Genomic DNA, 16,384 nt, shown 5'->3' with positions numbered 1-16,384 from the left:
GGAACTATTCCTCCCTCTGACAGCAATGATGGGGAATTATTTCACCCACTGACACCAACGATGGGGCACTATTCCTCCCACTGACACCAATGATGGGGCACTATTCCTCCCACTGATACCAATGATGGGGCACTATTCCTCCCACTGATACCAATGATGGGGAACTATTCCTCCCTCTGACAGCAATGATGGGGAATTATTTCACCCACTGACACCAACGATGGGGCACTATTCCTCCCACTGACACCAATGATGGGGCACTATTCCTCCCACTGACACCAGTGATGGGGCACTATTCCTCCCACTGATACCAACGATGGGACACTATTCCTCCCACTAATACCAATGATGGGGCACTATTCCTACCGCTGATACCAATGATGGGGCACTATTCCTCCCACTGATACCAATGATGGGGCACTATTCCTACCGCTGATACCAATGATGGGGCACTATTCCTCCTACTGATCCCAATGATGGGGCACTATTCTTTCCACTGACACCAACGATGGGGCACTATTCCTCCCACTGACACCAATGATGGGGCACTATTCCTCCCACTGATACCAATGATGAGGCACTATTCCTCCCACTGATACCAATGATGGGACACTATTCCTCCCACTAACACCAATAATGGGGCACTATTCTTCCCACTGATACCAATAATGGGGCACTATTCTTCCCACTGACACCAATAATGGGGCACTATTCTTCCAACTGACACCAAAAATGGGATGCTATTTCTATCACCGACACCAATGATGGGGCACTATTCCTCCCACTGATACCAATAATGGGGCACTATTCTTCCAACTGACACCAAAAATGGGATGCTATTTCTATCACCGACACCAATGATGGGGCACTATTCCTCCCACTGATACCAATAATGGGGCACTATTCTTCCAACTGACACCAACAATGGGATGCTATTTCTACCACTGACACCAATGATGGGGCACTATTCTGCCCACTGATACCAATGATAGAGCACTATTCCTCGCACTGACACCAATAATGGGGCACTATTCCTCCCACTGACACCAATGATGGGGCACTATTCCTCCCACTGATACCAATGATAGAGCACTATTCCTCGCACTGACACCAATGATGGGGCACTATTCCTCCCACTGATACCAATGAAGGGGCACTATTCCACCCACTGACACCAATGATGGGGCACTATTCCTCCCACTGATACCAATGATGGGGCACTATTCCTCCCGCTGACACCAATGATGGGGCACTATTCCTCCCGCTGATACCAATGATACGGCATTATTCCTCCCACTGACACCAATGATGGGGCACTATTCCTCCCACAGGTACCAATAATGGGGCACTATTCCTTCCACTAACACCAATGATAGGGCACTATTCTTCCCATTGATACCTACAATGGGGCACTATTCCTCCCGGTGACACCAATGATGGGGCACTATTCCTCCCGCTGACACCAATGATGGGGAACTATTCCTCCCTCTGACACCAATGATGGGGCACTATCCTCCCTCTGACACCAATGATGGGGAATTATTTCACCCACTGACTCCAACGATGGGGCACTTTTCCTCCCACTGACACCAACGATGGGGCACTATTCCTCCCACTGATACCAATGATGGGACACTATTTCTCCCACTGACACCAATGATGGGGCACTATTCCTCCCACTGACACCAATGATGGGGCACTATTTCTCCCACTGACACCAATGATGGAGCACTATTCCTACCACTGACACCAATGATGGGGCATTATTCCTCCCACTGACACCAATGATGGGGCACTAGTTCTCCCTCTAATACCAATGATGGGGCACTATTCCTCCTGCTGACACCAATGATGGGGCACTATTCCTCCCACTGATAGCAATGATGGAGCACTATTCCTCCCACTGACACCAATGATGGGGCACTATCTCTCCCACTGACACCAATGATGGGGCACTATTCCTCCCACTGACACCAATGATGGGGCACTATTCCTCCCACTGATAGCAATGATGGGGCACTATTCCTCCCACTGATAGCAATGATGGGGCACTATTCCTCCCACTGACACCAATGATGAGGCACTGTTTACTCCAACTAACGCCAGGACATTTTGTTCTCCCACTGACCACAGTCCGGCAAGTTTGAAGGAAAATAACATTTGGAGCTATTAGCATTTTTTAAACTTCAGCGTCTAAGTTGCAATCTCTAGTTAAAGGGACGTTTGCTCTTTTAAGGCCATTACTATTCAAATTGGGGTAGTTATATCTACTTATAGCGGAGAATATATATTTATATAATTCACTGCATTTCCCACTGTAGCATCAGTGGTCCAGAGGGAACTGATAAGACTCATGTGAATGTACAATATATACCGTATTTGCCGGCGTATAAGACGACTGGGCGTATAAGACGACCCCCCTACTTTTCCTGCTAAAATTTAGTGTTTGAGCTATACTCGCCGTATAAGACTACCCCTCTTCCAATGCACACCAGTGGCAGGAATAGTGCCCCATCATTGGTATCAGTGGCAGGAATAGTGCCCCATCATTGGTATCAGTGGGAGGAATAGTGCCCCATCATTGGTATCAGTGGCAGGAATAGTGCCCCATCACTGGTATCAGTGGCAGGAATAGTGCCCCATCATTGGCATTAGTGGCAGGAATAGTGCCCCATCATTAGTATCAGTGGGAGGAATAGTTCCCCATCATTGGTGTCATCATTAGTATCAGTGGGGGGAATAGTGCCCCATCATTGGTATCAGTGGGGGGAATAGTGCCCCATCATTGGTGTCAGTGGGAGGAATGGTGTCCCAACATTGGTGTCAGTGGGAGGAATGGTGTCCCATCATTGGTGTCAGTGGGGGGGGGAATAGTGCCCCATCGTTGATGTCAGTGGGGGGGAGGAATAGTGCCCCATCGTTGGTGTCAGTGGGGGGGAGGAATAGTGCCCCATCGTTGGTGTCAGTGGGAGGAATAGTGCCCCATCGTTGGTGTCAGTGGGAGGAATAGTGCCCCATCATTGGTATCAGTGGGAGGAATAGTGCTCCATCATTGGTATCAGTGACACCAATGATGGAGCACTATTCCTCCCACTGACACTTGCTGACCCTGTTCTCGTATGGTGCTGCTGCAGCCAGCATATGTGGTTGCAGCAGCACCTCTACACTGACCACTTACCTGCTGGTCCTGCACTCGATTTTCGCGGGGCCGTTCGGCTCCACCCCCTCGCCGGTGATTGGCCGCCTGTGTGCCTTTCCTGAGCTACAGTTCTGGCGGCCAATCACTGGTGAGGAGGCGGAGCCGAGCAGCCGCACGAACATCCAGTGGCCGAACTGAAGGCGCAGCCGCGCTTCCTGGACCGGATCGTCGTGGGACCGGAACCAGGTAAGAAACAGCCGCTGCCCACCCCTGTACTTAGTGTCCCTTCCATTGGGGGAAGGGGGGGGGCGGCGGCGGCAACGCGCCGCCCCCCTAAAAAGTGTCAGTATGCCGTATACCGGCGTATAAGACGACCCCCGACTTTTGAGAAGATTTTCAAGGGGTAAAAAGTCGTCTTATACGCCGGCAAATACGGTATATAAAGCGCTGCGAAAATGGACGGCGCTATATAAGTACCTGAAATAAATAAAATAAGTCAACAAGCCTTTTCTTCCCCCTCTTATTGCTGGTATTGCAATTAAATTGGTTGAAGCTTACTACTCATGACTGTATAACCTGTATGTTGCTAATTGATGTCTATTGGATGTGTTGCTGACAGCTGTCCTGCCCTTAAAAAACACACACCTGTTTTGGGTTTACTGGTTTCAAGAAGCACTGTCTGATGTGAACCATGCCTCGCAGAAAAGAGCTCTCAGAAGACCTACGATCAAGAATTGTTGACTTGCATGAAGCTGGAAAGGGTTACAAAAGTATCTCCAAAAGCCTTGATGTTCATGTGTCCACGGTAAGACAGACTGTCTACAAATGGAGAAAGTTTAGCACTGTTGCTACTCTCCCTAGGCGTGGTTGTCCTGTAAAAATGACTGCAAGAGCACAGCGCAGAATGCTGCATGAGGTAAAGAAGAATCCCAGAGTGTCAGCTAAAGACCTACAGAAATCTCTGGCACATGCTAACATTTTTGTTGACACATCTACAATAAGGAAAACATTAAACAAGAATGGAGTACATGGGAGGACACCACGGAGGAAGCCATTGCTGTCCAAAAAGAATATTGCAGCACGTTTGAAGTTTGCAAAAGAGCACCTGGATGTTCCACAGCACTACTGGCAAAATATACTGTGGACAGATGAAACCAAGATTGAGTTGTTTGGGAAGAACACACAACACTATGTGTGGAGAAAAAAAGGCACAGCACACAAACATCAAAACCTCATCCCCACTGTAAAACATGGCGGAGGGAGCATCATGGTTTGGGGCTGCTTTGCTGCCTCAGGGCCTGGACGGATTGTTGTCATTGATGGGAAAATGAATTCCAGAGTTTATCAAGACATTTTGCAGGAAAACGTACGACCATCTGTCCGCCAACTGAAGCTCCGCAGAGGATGGGTGATGCAACAGGACAATGACGCAAAGCATACAAGTAATTCAACAAAACAATGGCTGCAACAGCACAGAATACACCTTCTGGAGTGGCCCAGTCAGAGTCCTGACCTCAACCCAATTGAAATGCTGTGGCATGACCTTAAGAGAGCGAATCTCACCAGACATCCCAAGAATATTGCTACACTGAAACAGTTTTGTGAAGAGGAGCGGTCCAAAATTACTCCAGATCGTTGTGCAGGTCTGATCTGCAACTACAGGAAACGTTTGCTTGAGGTTATTGCTGCCAAAGGAGGGTCAACCAGTTATTAAATCCAAAGGTTCACATACTTTTTCCTCCCTGCACTGTGAATGTTTACATGTTATGTGCAATTAAACCATGGCAACATCTAATGTTTGTGTAGTATTATGTTCAGCAGACTGTGTTCTTCTATTGTTGTGACTTAGATGACGTTCAGAGCACACTTTATGCCCAATTCATGCAAAACTCCACATAATCCCAAGGGGTTCACATACTTTTTCTTGCAACTGTATGTAAAAAAATATGTTTTTAAAAATATATATTTTTAAAATATATTCGTCAGATTTTTTTAACATATTATAAAGTCATTTTAACATATATTTTTACATATAATTGTAAATGCATTCCAAAAACGTAGATTTTTATTCTTAAAGACATACAGTATATTTGAAATGTATTTTTAAAAATATTTTTCATATATTTTGTAATAAAAACGCATTTCAACAGGCAGTAAATATAAATATATATATATATATATATATATATATATATAAATATATTGAATATGGTCAAAATTGTAGCGTTTCAAATATATGGCAATTTATTTGGAAAGAGTATTTTTAAAAAGTATTTCAAAAAATTTTTTCTTCCATGTGGGTGGAGTTGTATATCCTGAAGCCATTATTCTTGTGGTCTACTCTACTGAACAAGATAATATAGAGATGTTACTAAAGACTTGTGTCTCTTGCATTATTATTCTATACTGTTGAAATATGTCTGAACCCAGAGTGTCGGAGGTGTCGGGAAAAAGGTCAGCGCAACCACTGGGGTCAAGCTTTATCAAGTGGCCCCTGCGGGGGTAGCACTACAGATAAAAACAAAAATGAAGATGGCTTCTCACCTACTTCTTTGGGGCTTGTTGTTTTCTCTACAATAGTCTCACAATAGTCAAACATTGGAAGGTGCAGGCTGTAGCTGATCAGTTTTACTGCCATATATCTTGTGGGAGGAGTCTGTAGCCTATAATGTGACCATTGGGCATTAAATGCCAGTCACCATCTTGGATTATAAAATCACTCGATGTAATGAGACTAAAGATTATTTTTTATAACGTGTAGAGCAAATTTTGCCTTTACATGGAAGGGTCCCTTTTACCAGCCCTGGTAAGATATTTAACAAATGTTTAAAGTATGCCGTTCTTTACTTTAGATACTAAATCTAATCATCCAATCAAATTCCACAAATTACAAAGCTTTTCCTATGTACACCAAAGTAGTTATCTTTATGCTTTGCAGATCTCTTGAAGCACAGTTCCTTAAAGACTGCGTTTCCCATCACATTACCAGTTCCTGACATAGACGCGGTTGGGGCCCCGATGGTAAATCTAAAAGATCACACCATTCAAAGCTCAGTAAAGGAGTCTGGAATAAAAACAGGAATATCTCACTCAGGTGAAACTTTTCTTTTAAGCAGGTTAGCATTACAGAGAATTTTGGAGGGATATTTTGCTGCTGGGGTTATAATTAAAGCCTAAGTGCCGCCCAAATAAAAACACAAAAATCAACACAAGGGACATTACTTACGGTCAGAGGATGTGTTCCTTGTGCTGATGCCTCGTTTGTTAGATGAAATCCTTCTCCGTCAATGCCCCAACCACCGCTGTAATCTTCCAGTGTGGCAAAGGTTAATAGAACTAAGGAGATACATAGTTAAATAGTCTGGCTGAAAAAAGACAAAAGTCCATCCAGTTCAACCATTTAAAAAAAAAAAAAAGTTATAATCCTATACCCACAGTTGATTCAGAGGAAGGCAAAAAACACAACAAAGCCTGATCCAATTTGCTCCTGTAGGGGAAAAAAATCCTTCCTGATCCCCCGAGAGGCAATCGGATATTCCCTGGATCAACTTTACCTATAAATGTTATATCCAGGTATATTCTGTGTATCTAAGAAAGAATCCAGGACTGTTTTAAAGCAATCCACTGAGCTGGCCAGAACCAACTCTTGAGGAAGTCTATTTCACATTTTCACAGCTCTTACTGTGAAGAAACCTTACCGTGTTTGCAGATTAAATTTCTTTTCCTCCAGATGTAAAGAGTGCCCCCTTGTCCTCTGTGATGACCTCAGGGTGAATAGCTCTACATCCAGTTCACAGGCTTTCATTAAGAGTGCCCGACTCTGCACACCCTTTCCTTACTCTTTCTCCATTCATAGAAGCGATACTACAGCTTCTATAAATAAAAACTAATCAATGAATGGAGGATGAGTGGATGATTGACAGGTCACCCCCCTCCATTCATTGGCCCTGTTTCATTGCTAGAAGCTATAGTATTGCCTCAATGAATGTGGGGGGGGGGTGTAAAGGACGGGCATAGTTGGGATGATAGCCTGTGACAGCTTGCATATTTCTATTAACCCTTGCCGTATTGGATGATTTAGGCCTCATTCACATAGGCGTAATACGGCGTACACCAATATGAGGGCCATGCTTGCATGCATCCGAATGCACAGGTGTTCCATGCATCCCCGTGCAGGCAGTCCCATTCATGTCAATTGGGATGCAGCAGTTGCATTGACACAGCTGCTGCTCCCAATTTGACATCCATGTGGGTGTGGGTGCATGTTCCCTAATGCAGACAGTATGCTTTATGGATGATCACCCACACCCACATGCAGGGCTGGTGTTAGAAACCATGGGGCCCCATACAGCCAACCTGACAGGGCCCCCCTCCCCTTAAAAAAAAAAAGTTTACTATGCTTCTGGTATTATTTAACACAGTGAGTGATCGGTACTGATCACTCATCGTGCTCATTCAGGAAAGGAAGGGGCTGGTAAATGTGCTGTATTTTCCTCACTCTCCATCCTAAAGGATCCTATTGTGTGCTTGCAGCTGCCGGTGGGAAGAAGAGAAGGGAAGCTGGCAGCACTGCGGCAGTGGGGGGGGAAACTTATGGTGTACAGGGAGGGCAATGGGTTTGGAGGCAGGGGACAATTACTGGAACTGATCCCCTGTATGACTGTCTTTGTAGCAGCTGAAACCCAGCAGGAGGGAGAGGAGTAGAAGCCAGCTTTCAGCTGCTGCAGAGAGATTCATACAGGGGATCGGTTCCAGTAATTGCCCCGCCTCCCCACAGTACCAATCACCCTCCCCGCCCCCGCCCCCATGCTGGCCTGGACCCCGTACAGGAGGACTGGTGGTAACCCCTTATCCACAGCCCTGCCCACATGCAGGTAAACATGGCCTGCATACAGGTGTACGCTGTAGTACATCTGTGTGAACAAGGTCTAACAGAAGAGGCATCAGCACAAGGGACACATCCAACTGACAGTAAGTAATGTCCCTTTTGCTGATTTTTAAATTTTTTATTTTGGCTGCACTTAGGCGTTAAGCATGAATCAGAAAGTCATTCGGCATAATAAAACTATGCCGACTAAAATATTGGTTGCAGATGAAGCTAACTTTTAAAAATTACTTACAATATATTTCGTAATCAAAATATTATCTGGCCTAAAGGGACCAAACTTGGAGTCATCCATTACAGGACAAAAAAACAAGGGATTTACTCCTTATTTAAAGAGTTCCTGTCACCATCCTAAACAATTGCAGGTAAAAGCACAGTAGAATCACTTATTTTACATGCTCACCTACATAGTTTTTCCATTCCATTTTATTCACTTGCAATGTACTTTTGAAGTTGCTAGAACATTTGACTAGTCAATGACCTAGCCAGCCTTCTCCTTCCTTGCATGTCAAGGCCCTCTCCTCTTCTGGGAGTATCTAATAATTCTCTGTTCTGACTCAGTTAATCCACTCACATTTTTACATAACCTTTTATGTAATTTTTGGGGGAGGTGCAAAGGGGAAGAGTATGCAGCAGCCTTTCCCACCTTTTTATCCCTGAGGAACCCTTAAAATAATTTTCAGGTGTTGGGGAACCCCTATTAAAACCAATTGTTTAGGGTCAGTGTGACAAGAGCTATAAATACTGAAGCCTGACCTCTGCCTTCTTTGTTGCTGACCGGGACGGTCTGACTACCCTTGGCTTGTACCTGCCTGAAGTTGACTCCATTCTTGTCTCCAGCCTAGTTTCTGATCTACCTGTTGCTGACCCAGACTGTCTGAATTCTTTCAGCCATGACTCCTGCTTTATCCCAACTGCGCTATGGTCTCCTGGTCTCACCATAGCCCACCTGTACTTGCTATCGCCTGGTGGGGCAACCCTAGGAGCCACAACCTGGTGCTAGTTTCAATAAAAAGTTGCGGGGACAACTAGGGTTTCCAGCCCATTTTCACCTTCAGAAGCTCTAGTGAAGACCAACTGGTACTTAGATTCCAAGCCCTGGGAAAGCCCACATCACATGCCAGATTGTATAGTAACACTAAGTTATTGTTGTCGGGAGTTGCCTTTTAAATACGGTGCAAGCAAGTATAACAGTAGACAAAAAGAACCTGGTGCTAGTTGCAGTAAGGAGTGCTAGTTGCAGTAAGGAGTTGCGGGCACCACTAAGGTTTCCAGCCCATCTCCACCATCAGGAGCTCTAGTGACGTTCAGCTGGTACTTAGATTCCAAGCCCTGGGAAAGCCCACATCACCTGCCAGATAGTATAGTAACACTATTGTATTGTTGAGTGGAGTTGCCCTTTAAATATGGTGCAAGCAAGTATAATAAAAGACTGCTAGACAATTAAAACCTGGTGCTAGTTGCACTAAGGAGTGCTAGTTGTAATAAGGAGTTCTGAAGACCACTAGGGTTTCCATCCCATCTCCACCATTAGGAGCTCTAGTAAAAAGCAGCTGGTACTTAGATTCCAAGACCTGGGAAAGCCCACATCACCTGCCAGATTGTATACTACTGCTAATGTATTGTTAAGTGGAGTTTCCCTTTAAATATGGTACAGCAGAGTATAATAGAAGACTACTAGACAACTAGAACCTGGTGGTAGTTGCTGTAAGGATTTTTGGGGACCACTAGGGTTTCCAGCCATCTCCACCATCAGGAGCTCTAGTGAGGACCAAATGGTACTTAGATTCCAAACCCTGGGAAAGCCCACATCACCTGCCAGATTGTATAGCAACACTAATGTATTGTTGAGTGGAGTTGCCCTTTAAATATGGTTTAACCGAGTTTAGTAGAATAGGTCCAGCAGCCAGCAATACGTATCATATGTAACATCCTCCAAGTTAGCTAAGTAGTTTTTTTTGCCAGTCAGAGGCTAAGTAGCAGCCTGGGATGAGTCAGCCTGTGAGTGCGGCAGGCATTCACCTCAGGACAGGCTTGGGAGGTTCTAAGGTCAGAGCTTCTGGAGCTCTCCCACCTCTCCCGAAACCAGAGAGCTTTCTGGAGGAGGGATGGTGGAAGGGAGGAAGCTCGGATTTGCATGCTTAAGGGACATTCTCCAATCCCCTGGCAGAAGGCTCAGTATGGTGACCAAGGCAACCCTTAAGGATCCCAGAGCCTGGGAGTGGCAGGGCAGTGTCGGGTGGAAGATGGAGTGAGAGGCTGGCGTGTGGAGCCTGGGAGGGGGAACAGGGAAGGAGCCTACCTACAGGCAGCTGCTGGAAAGGAAGATCTCCATTGTACCATCATCTCCAAGGGAGGACAATCCTGAGCAGCAGGGAAGAAGCCAGCCCAGCGAAAGGTCTGAAGGCAACCACCAACCCATTAAACTATCAGGAAGGACACTGTGAGTACTCGTACACCCTCTGGGTCAAATAAGGGAGAGGGCAGTCAGGTGGAAAACCCAACTAGCTTCTCATCTGGGGCTGCTGTGCTAAACTGGCAGTTTCTGGGCCCCCTTGCCCAGGGAATACACTCAGTACAGCTGGGTGAAGAGGAGGATTAATCTGGTGTCTGAGACGGTACACCAGAGAGCTGGAATGCTTTTAAAGGAGAGACTATTTTTGTTCACATACAGTATGTACATAGTTGCTAAGGAGTTTTTCCTTAAGTTTTCAGTTTCCTTGGGAAGCCCATACACCCCTTAACCCCATCCAAGTTATTAAACCCTTAATAAAATCACAAAACCAAGCTCAAGGACTGTTTACTGACTCTGAATGCAACGTGCGGAAGAAAATGTGTGTTGCCTGGCTGTGCAGAGCTGTAAGGGGATCCAAAACTCAGCAACCCCTAAGAGTGTAGTGCTACATATATTAGTACTATATGAAATTTACTTTACTATCCCCATCTGAGCTGCTTCCTCTATGAAAGGAATTTTTGTCACCTTCGGCCTGTTGCAAGATACAGCCAAAACATCTGGTGGGGTTGCGTGATTATAGGTTTTAAAGGAGATGAAGCAAGAGTTGAAACAAACAAAGCGTGGGCAGCAGTTTTTTTATATGGACCATCTGCAAGGTTTTGCTATTTTAGTTGTAGATCAACATGTGGTACTGAGCGTGTTTGTGTAAAAGAGAAGACCACTTGGGAGACTTTTAATACATATTTCTGTTTCTATAATCCTTCCGCCTTTTCATGTCCCTAAATGTGAAACAAGACACACATTGAGCAAGTTAGACCTATGAGTTCATCAGTTGTCAGTAAAACATATGCCGGTATTAATTCATGGACCAGGTATGGTAAACCTTGATGAGCATTATGTTTTATTTGTGGATAATAGGGAGCATCTGTTGCAGTGCAGTTGGTGCGTGCAAGGTTTGAATGATCTACCTCACCTACCACCTGATACTTAAGTTGCCATTGGCACAGGTAATGAAGCAAGAAACAAAGCAAGGGCAATAGACAAAAACATTTAGGGTAACAGATAATAACATTCAAGGTAACAGACAATAGCATTTAGCTTTACTGCTTAGATTTATTTATTTTTATGAAGTTTTATTGAAGAAAAAGAAAAAACATGTACAAAACCATCCAACAGACAGTAGTGCAAAGGTTCAAAGCAAGTTTACATAAAATAAGTAATGCAATGGTTAACTGTTACATGTCCTACCATCGCTCATTAGGTGGTTGGTTAAAGTAGAACAGTGTCAAGATGGGTAACTGTGAACCCGTACTATAACAAAATCAGTGACAAATGTAATAAAAAAATGAAGTAAGGATTACAATTAAGGCACTGTCAATGGTGTCTTTGGAGTTCCATAACTGGACTGAGGAGCTTGGGTCAAAGCAAAGGGCAGTCAGAGATGGGGGGTAAGAGTAAACAAAAAAAGGAGGTGGGGGGGAGTGTGGGGAGGTTTGGGTTGTGGACAGGGGGGACCTCCTGGGTGTTCCGGTGGGACCTCTGTCCAGCAATTAAGAGGGCAATGATTAGGTAAGAAAGGAGAGCCACAACATATGGGTCCTCAAGCCAACATCTGTGAAGATCGATATTGTTTGTATAGATCCAATTCTTTAAACAGGAACCATCTTGTCCAGGTAGATACATACGAGGACATGGTTTCTGTGCTGACATGCACTAGTTCCTCCACTTCTCCTGGTTGATTCATGGAAACCAATACGATATCTCAGATTTTAGTGGACTTCCAAAATCTGTGAATGAGTGTTTTGGCCACATTCATTAGGTGTATGGTAAGGGAGTGTTTATACTTAGAAGAGGACAAATCCATGTGGTTTAGTAAAAAGGTGGCTTTGTCAAAGGGGAGGGCACGGTCTATTATTTTCCCTATCAGGAGATGAATTTGAGTCCAATAGGGTCGCATCTGGGGGCACGACCACCATATGACATCGCCAACAGGTGACTGGCACGAAGGGTGAGATAGCATGAAGACGTGTCGAAATGTGCAATACCACCGGCCACGTAGTTTGTGCTTAGATTTCCATTGTTACTTCACCCAAACAGTTCAGTGATGTACAAATGCTGGTTGGCTGAATCAACAAAGGCCTTCTTGTACCTCCAAATTCTCCTTAACCGGTTCCCCCCCCCGCCCTACAGCAGAAGTACTGCTACAGGGTGGCAGGGCTGCTCAAAATCATGTATATAGATTTGATTTTGCATTTCCAGGTAGGGGACCGTGCGGCCTACCCGCGCCACCATTGGCGGCTACAGATGTCAATCACCAGGTACCGGACAGAGATTCCCCATCGGCACCCAGCAATCATCGGGGAAAGCTGACAGGGCAGAGACCTGTGTGTACACAAACACAGGTCTCTCTCCTGTCGGCAAGGTCATGCTGCTTTGTATTTCTCTGCACAGCAGAAAAATACAAAACAGCATGTCTCAGTAGTAAAACACACAGAGCACACCTAGTAATACACACACAGCACACTGTTAACCCTTTGATTGGCCAAAAGTTAACCCCTTCTTGTCCAGTGTCATTAGTACAGTGTCAGTGCTTTTTATTAGCACTGATCACTGTATTAGTGTCACTGGGGATGTCAGTGGCCATTAGTTAGTTCCCACCCAGTGTCAGAATGCCCACCACATTCCCTCAGTCCAGCTATAAGTTGCTGACTGCCGCCATTACTACTATAAAAAAAAAATTCTAGTATATATAACGTCATTTGTAGACGCTATAACTTTCACGTAAACCAATTACACGTATTGGGATTTTTTTTAGCAAAGACATGGAGCAGAATACATTTTGGCATAAATTTATGACGAAAGTTGATTTCATTTACATTTCTTTATTGGATATGTTTTATAGCAAAAAGGCAAAAATATTGGGTTTTTTTTTCAAAATTGTTGGTCTTTTTTTGTTTATAGTGCAAAAAATAAAAACTGCAGAGGTGATTAAATACCACCAAAGGAAAGCTCTATTTGTGGGAAAAAAAGGACATACATTTCATTTATGTACAGCATTGCATTACTGCGTAATTGCAAGTTAAAGGTAACGCAGTGTTGCATTGCAAAAAATGTCCAGGTCAGGAAGGAGGGTAAATCCTCTGGAGGGCACATGGTTAAAGTAGAATTCCATGCAAAACCTAACTACTCTTAAAAATTCTCCCTCTCCCAGCCAAACCCCTATTCTGACTAACCTGTGTAAGAAAGATCTGTATATTTACCTATTTTCAGCCCACCCCTGTCCGGTCACATGATCTAGCTCCCCTGTGTAAGCCAGCTGTCGCTGCATGGAAGATGATGGAGCTCTGACAACAGATGGGTCATAGGAGTCCATGGGTGAGGTCAACACTCCCAGACATTACCAGACATTGTTGAGTTCTCTCTCCTCTCCTCTGCAGCAGGCACTTGCTGATACAGTGGAGATATTCTAACTGGACCGAAACAACCTGAAATTTTTTAGGAGGAGTTAGGTTTTGCATGGAATTGTACTTTAAAGCATTGCCAGGAGTGTCATCATCCCCCGCCAGCCAATGAAGAGGTCCAAAGACCAGCACTCAAGAAGAAGATGCAGGCTAAGGACCATTGGACAGATAAGTATGGAGACTTTACTTGCGCTTTAAAGCCCAACTCCAAGAATTAGAAAAAGTCTACTCTTGCAGTGGCCAATTCTCCCCAAGGCACTGTAAGGATTTACTACTTGTTATATGGGTAGAGGAACAGGCTTTATTACTTACCCTAAACCACCACTCTGGTGCTGACCTCTTCTCCCCCAGCTCTGTTCAGCAGGCATCCCCTCAGCATCATTGCGTACAATTGTACATGGAGGGCCGAGCAACCATGGCCAGCAGTACCTTAGAGATGAAGCTGTGGAAGACTGATCCCACTGCTGGAGGGTCCCAGTTGGAGCACGGAGTAAGGTAAGTATTTCTCCTTGTGGGACACTGGTACTCTGTGGAGGAAGTGGGAGGTACTCTGAGGAAGTAGAAAGGTGGCATTGGTACTTCATAGGGGCAGAATGAGGCATTGATACTCTGTGGAGCGAAAGAGATAGTACTGGTACTCTCTGGGGTGAGAAGGGAGCACTGCTACTCTTTTTGCACCCTCCTTCTCCTGCTGAAATGGCCAAGGCAGCCAATTCTTCTGCTTACCCTCAGCTCGGCCCTACAAAGAGGCATGCCACTCAGCCCACCAATATTAACTGACATGACAGTGCCTGGGGTTCAATGCTGTCTTCCTGCAGCCAATTCTTCTTACCTCTTTGGGTCTCCTGTGCCACCATCTTGGATATGGCAGCTGACTGTGGCTTCCTGATGAACCACAGTCGGCTGTGCACTGCACATGTGCGAGCTTGCCTGGTGCTTTTTGAATGGTACTGCAACCTCCTGGGACGTGCGGAGGAGGTGAGCAAGGGGCATCATCCTTGCCTAGGTGAGGATTGTGGATGTGAAAGTGAATACCAATAAAAATCGATACTTGCCCCCTAAAAACAACCCCGAATGCAGTTGCAGACTGGGGGGAGGGGGTGAACCAGAGGGACTTCACTTTTCGACAGAAGTTCTACTTTAAAGTGAAGGTCAATACTCCCTATTGATTTAGAAAGTCACCCATTATTTTACAGATCCCAACCAACATTACACATTACTGATTTATTTTTTAAATTATTAATACATTCTGAAATGTTCTTTTCTTCCATGTAACTGAATTCACACCATTTGTGCAAAATGAGTGGATTATAAAACTGCTTTACAGAGAAGCTTCAACTATCTGAATGGTCACTGTGGTTACATATTAGCCTTTTCCAAATGTTCTTTCTTCCAGGTTTTTGAAAATAGATCCCATAGTGATTCTTGCTTTGTGGAATTCTCTTGTAAAACGACAGTGAGACCCTCAGGCTTTGTAAAAGAAAGCCCTTTACAACAGCAACAATGATGCTCATAGGTTACCTCAGTGTTTGTCAACCTTATTACAGTCCCTGTGCCCTTTAAAAGTATGCAAAATCCCAAAGCACATCAGTATAAAAAATGTAAATGTTACTTATCAATGGGAAACCTGAGCATGGGACAATGCATACAACCACCTTAATGAAATTGGCTTCACATAAGAAGCCCCCCCATCACATCAGAGCTTCCCCCATCACATTGGAGGTTATTCCATCACATCTGAGGTTCTTACATCATATCGGAGGCCCCCCATCACACCAGAGCTCCCCCATCACATCAAAGCCCCCCTCATCACACAGAAGCCTCCCATCTCATCAGAGGATCCCCCATCACATCAGAGGCCTTCCCATCACATCAGAGGTTCCCTTATCACATCACAGACCTCCCATCCTATCAAAGGTTCCTCCATCACATCACAGGCCTCCCATCCTATTAAAGGTTCCTCCATCACACAAAGATTCCTCCATCACATCACAGGCCTCCCATCACATCAGAGGTTCCCTTATCACATCACAGAACTCCCATCCTATTAAAGGTTCCTCCATCACACAAAGATTCCCCCATCACATCAGAGCCCCTCCTCATCACATCAGAAGTCTCCCCATTCACATCAGAAGTCTCCCCTTCACATCAGCCCCCCCCCCCCTCCCATCACATCAGAGGTTCTCCCATCACATCAGAGGCCTCTCATCACATCAGAGACCCCCCCCCCCTCAGCAAAGAGATTCCTCCATCACATCACAGGCCTCCCATCACATCAGAAGTTCCCTTATCACATCACAGGACTCCCATCCTATTAAAGGTTCCTCCATCACTGTCAGGGCAGGGCTGTGGAACGGACAGGTAGGCCTAGTGGCAGGGTAACGCACTGGCTGACGACAACCACCACCAACAGACCGAAATCCCTCAGGGCGCGGAGTCTAAGT

This window comes from Staurois parvus, unplaced genomic scaffold (assembly GCF_062004578.1).
Source record: "Staurois parvus isolate SC_StPar_1 unplaced genomic scaffold, SC_StPar_1.0 ptg000154l, whole genome shotgun sequence".
Taxonomy (NCBI): Eukaryota; Metazoa; Chordata; class Amphibia; order Anura; family Ranidae; genus Staurois; species Staurois parvus.
The sequence above is the reverse complement of the archived record's forward strand: the minus strand, read 5'-3'. Positions refer to the sequence as shown.